Here is a 5,363-nt window from a genome sequence, read left to right as displayed (position 1 = left end):
ATTGCTACCAGTTGCCAAGGTTTCCTTTACATTATAGTATTCAGATCCAATCATTTTGGTTTGCATGTGCTGTTTTCTTGGCACTGTGTTAATTAGCAAAGGGGCATTTTAATTTGAAAAGATGCATGCAGTCTCTCAGAAAAATGCTAGATTGATAGTGCTGTACAAGCATCTTTAATACCACTCCTCTCTCCAATACAACATACCCTGTCGAGTCCCATGCATTTCTGGAAAGCAGGTAACACTTTTCTGATGAATTTCACCTTATGGGTCTAATCATGGTGAATCAGGGAATCTGGAGAGCAGGGCAAGACTGTTATGTCCCTTGCTGTCCTTTGAGTTTTTCTTTGTTCCTTAGAGAACAGGTACTTGGCACAATCAGTTGTAACATACCAATCATGTGCTCTGCATATGCTATTGGCGTACAAAGTGGGGAGTCAATCTTTTCTATATGGCTTTATTTAGCCCAATAGGTTTAAAAACTATTCTGGATTTTGAGAACTATAAGAATGTTAGCTGCTCCAGAGACTTAGAATGCATCTCTGCTGTAGAATTAATGCAGTTTGATCCAACTTTAACAGCAATGGCTCAATGCTATGGAATCCTGGAAGTTGCAATTTTACAAAATCTCAATCCTTCTCTGAGTCCTGATTTCACACCAAGCTACAGCTCTCCTGCCTATATCTATAGCATTGAGCCATGGCAGCTAAACTGGAGTCAAATTGCATTAATTATACAGAGCAGATGCACCCTGGGGCACAAATCAATGGATTCAAACTACAGGAGAAGGGATTCTACATAAACATTAGAGGAAAAAAACACTTTGGCTGTAAGAGCTGTTTTACAATGGAGTACTCTACTTCAGAGTGTGATGGAGTCTCCCTCTCTGGACGTTTTAAAGCAGATGGATGGTCATCTGTCAGGAGTACTTTGATTTGATTTGATTTTATCCCATATTTCTCCCAATTCTTACATGGCAGGAGGTTGGATTGCATGGCCCTGGGGGTCCCTTCCAAGTTTATGATTCTATTAATATAGCTTAAATTACTATCAATAATCTTTGAATGCTAGTGCCACTTAGGTACTGAAGAATCCATACCTACTTGCAGGAGAACCTGAATGCCAGCAATTGGGGCATGGGTAACTCAGATTTGGATGGCTAAAAAGGAGTAAGGTGATGTGTTGGCAGTTTCTGGGACATACTGTTTCCTTTGAGCTGCTTTAAATTCTTGCACCTTCTGACTATTTGCATGCTTGTTTCATCCTGCTGAGCATGTACATATGCATAAAAAATCCCCATAAGCCTTTAGTAACTTCCTCTGGTTTTTTTCCACAAGAAACTTTAAAAGAGTTTTGCTGGAAAGGAGCAGAGAATGCAAAGTTATATTTCAGAAGTATGAAGATAATGACATGCTGTAACCATCTATAACTGTGCAGTTAGCAGGATGATGCTCTGGGTCCCATAGCATCCCACCATTGCTTAGTTACAGCTTCAGTATATCATTATGTTCAGTTTTGTTGGGAAAGATAATAATACAAATCCTGCTCTTCACAAAAGGTGGACCATCTCTTGTAAAATAAGAAATTTTTAAAGGCTCCTCCAGCAAGTGGAATGAATGAGACAGGACTGAGAGAACCTCAAATGTTCCAGAAAAAAATCTTATAGAGAAATGCTAGGTGACCCAAGTATATCAGGCAAAAATCCATCCCTTTGTGCAAACTAAGCTTATTTACTATTCTAAAAATAATGGTATGTTTGCTTTCTTTAGTATTTCCTGTCAGCTATCTTTGGTTGAAAGTTTTAAGATACTCCTCTGTAACCATGGGGCTGGTTCACACATGGAAGAAGCCTCCATTCCCAACAGATATAAAACTGTGCCAAGAAATGTTTCTCTTCAGTGGAAAATAGCATGGAGGCTATATTTTTCCTATTATGTTATCAATTTGCTGTAACCCTTTCTCCCAAATCAATCCGGACCTTTAAGAGACTTCACATGAATTTGTATCAGTGGTTCCCAAACTTTTTTTTGACCAGGGGACCACTCTCCAACATTAATACCAAAAGGGTTACAAATCAGTTTTTGGTCACCTTCAGATTCGGTTTGGTTATTTGGGATGCTGATACAGAAAATTGCATTGGATATTATTTATTTACAGTTCTTATATTCCGCCCTTCTCACCCCGCAGGGGACTCAGGGCGGATTACAGTAAACACATATATGGCAAACATTCAATGCCAGTTTGACAAACAACATTTAACAGACAAATGCACCAAGGCTATTTAACTTTTTTCTGGCCACCAGGGGAGCTGCTGCTTTTCATCGTCCATCAACGACACCGATGAAGTTCTTCCGCATTCCACATCCTGGAGTTTTCTTTATGGACTCATAAATTAGTTAAATTTAGACCACATCAGGTCAAGTTTCTGATACAGAACATATGCCATCCAGTAGTCTCCATCTCCTCACCCACAGAAAACCACATTTAATAAGCCTTGGCACTATAAGAGGGTTTTGTGAGACCAGTCACTCTTGTGGCAATGGTGTAGTAATGGTGATGCCAAGGACCATATTTTAGTTCTTGTGGACCACTGGTGGTCCATGGACCACAGGTTGGGAACCACTGATTTATATATGTCTTTTTAAAGCTTTTTCCACTTCACCAACGTTCCACTGTTTCAAAGTGTTTCAAAGCCTTCGAAGGATCCAAGAGCAGCTTCACACCATGCTTTATCAAACACAACTCTTCAATAAATGTATTAAATTTTTGGTGTGTGTTGTATAAATTAATATTATATAACATTAAATCAAATGTATTTGTGAAGGCACCCATTCACCCAGTCCTTTCTATTAACATAAACCCATGGGAACAGAAGTTGCTGAGCCATTAGGAAATATCTCTCCAGTGGTCTCCCAAGCCAAGAAATAAAATTTATTTATGTATTAGTGAAATCCAGTGGGGCAGTGATTGACACTGTTTACTTGACCAGGTGTGTCCAGAGACTTATGATTCTAATGGAAGACAAGGCTAAGCAAAAATGAAGGGGTAACCAAGCTTCTGGATATCTGGCATTATCACCTTTTATCTTCTTTGTCCCTCACCTTTGTCTTCTTCAGAACTGGATGTTATGTCAATCAAGGAACCATCTGCATATCCACATCATCATCTTCCTCAGTTTTGCATCCTTCACAGGGACATCCCTGCAAAAGGATGAACCTTTAAGCTCTCCAATAATCAGCTGTTCTTTTTCCCACCATAGGGAACCCGTCCTCCCACCTGTGACGAAAGGGAAACTCCTGGCCAATCTCTGCATGGATCCTAGCCACTGGGTTATGTGGCTGTGTGGAAAGGTCCTGGGTTATCTGAGTCCACATTCCTGATAGTTTGGCTGATAGGCTAATCAGTAAACATATTCATGGATTTCCTGCTGTTATATTAAGACTCTTACTCATGCTGTGACAGTAATCCCCCCCCCCCCGTTTAAAAAGTTTGAGGACCCCTGATATATAGTAATAATAGTTTGAAGCTGCTGGCCAGGAAGACAGCATGAGGAAAGAGGAGGGAAGCAGCAGAGCAAAGGTGGCTGGCAGGAGGGGAGAGACCGGAAGTGGGGTAAATGCGCCGCTTACTCCTCACACTATTCCAAAATGGGTCAATATTGGATCGTAAGCTAATTTAAATACGAATCCATAACGAGTAACGAAAATAATGAACACGATCAAACAAGCCTACTAGCCAGTCCATTTCTCAGCCAATCAGGGGGAGGTGTGGAAAGTCTGAATAGCTGTCAAAGTGTATATAATTTCTTGTATTTCTTTATGTTGGTATGCTTTTACATATTTTGGTCAAATTGTAATAAACCTCTGTAATTTGCATTCTAACCCAGAGTGCTTTGTTTTTTGTCCTGGCCAATATGGTTTAGTTGATGCTCATTGGGCACAGGCCCTTTATTTGTGGACTCTTCTGGAATCACTACAATGAACCTGAATTATGAATATAGTTGTGAAAACATGAAGAAGAAACACCTTCTTATTTACGTTTGCTCTGGATTTGCCATTCTGCAGTTCTGGCTAGTATTTAGATAGGGGGTTGCCAACAATTATCACATGTTGTAGGATGTATTTTGGAGGGGAAAAAACTGATGAAACCACATCAGAATATTCAATTGTCTAAGAAAACCCTTTGAAATTAACAGGGTCACCATAGCTGACAGGGGATTTGAAGGTAAGCACACACAAAGTATTCTCGAAATGTTAGTATGTCTTTTTGTATTTATATGTGCCATCAAGTTAGGTTGCCTGTTGACTTATGGTAACTATGAATTTCATAGAGCTATCTTAGGTAATGCCCCTACTAAAACAACTTCACTGGCTGCTGATAAGTTGCCGAGCCAAATTCAAGGTGCAGGTAAATAGTTCATGCCCCACCTATCTTTGCAATCACATCTCCTTCTATGAACCATCGTGAACTCTAAGATCTTCCAGGGAGGCCCTTCTCTCACTCCCGCCACCATCACAAGTATGGTTGGTGGGAACAAGAGAGAGGGCCTTCTGGAATGCCCTCCCAAGGAAAATAAGACAGGCCCTATCCCTCTCCTCTTTTCTTAAGAGTTTGAAGACCTGGTGGTCAGAAATCCTCCACACATTACCCCAGACAGTTCCTCAATATGCCCTGGAAATAAGCAGCCACAGGCCCCATTATTGCTAATTGTTGGGACCAGGTTTTTTTTTTTTGCACTTTACCCATTCCCCTGACCTCCCCATGTCCTGCCTTACATTTGCCTTTTTAAGTCTGGGTCATTTTAGGCACACAGAAGGTCTGGCCTTTTTAATTTGTCTAGGCCCTTCTTAAAACCTTGGCCCTAACAGTAGTTTTTGCATGTATGTGTTGTTTGATAACTCTATGCTTATGGTTTTTTGCTCACTTTGTATGTTTTGGTGTTTTGTTATATGGAAACTGCCCTGAGTCCCTCAGGGGAGATAGGATGGTATATAAATAAATTATTATTATTATTATTATTATTATTATTATTATTATTAGGAATACTCAGAGGTGTCTTTGCCAGTTACTTCCCATGAAATATAGTCTACAGCACATGTTATTCATTGGTGATGTCCCATCCAAGTACTAACCAGAGTTGATCCTGCTTAGATTTGAAGAGCATATGGGATATGGTGTCCTGAAGGTATTTAGGCCAATACACGTCTATGCATGCCAATGGCTAATAACATTTGATTTCCAAAAACAACTCTTCTAGAGTGAGAAAATTTATTATTGTTTTCCTTTAAATGGAAGACAGCAGATCTGTTAATTTTGCTCTCTTATCTATGTGAGACTTCATCCAAGTATTGTAATAGAAGCAT

Source organism: Anolis sagrei, chromosome 2 (assembly GCF_037176765.1).
Source record: "Anolis sagrei isolate rAnoSag1 chromosome 2, rAnoSag1.mat, whole genome shotgun sequence".
NCBI lineage: Eukaryota > Metazoa > Chordata > Lepidosauria > Squamata > Dactyloidae > Anolis > Anolis sagrei.
This window is presented reverse-complemented; position numbering follows the sequence as displayed.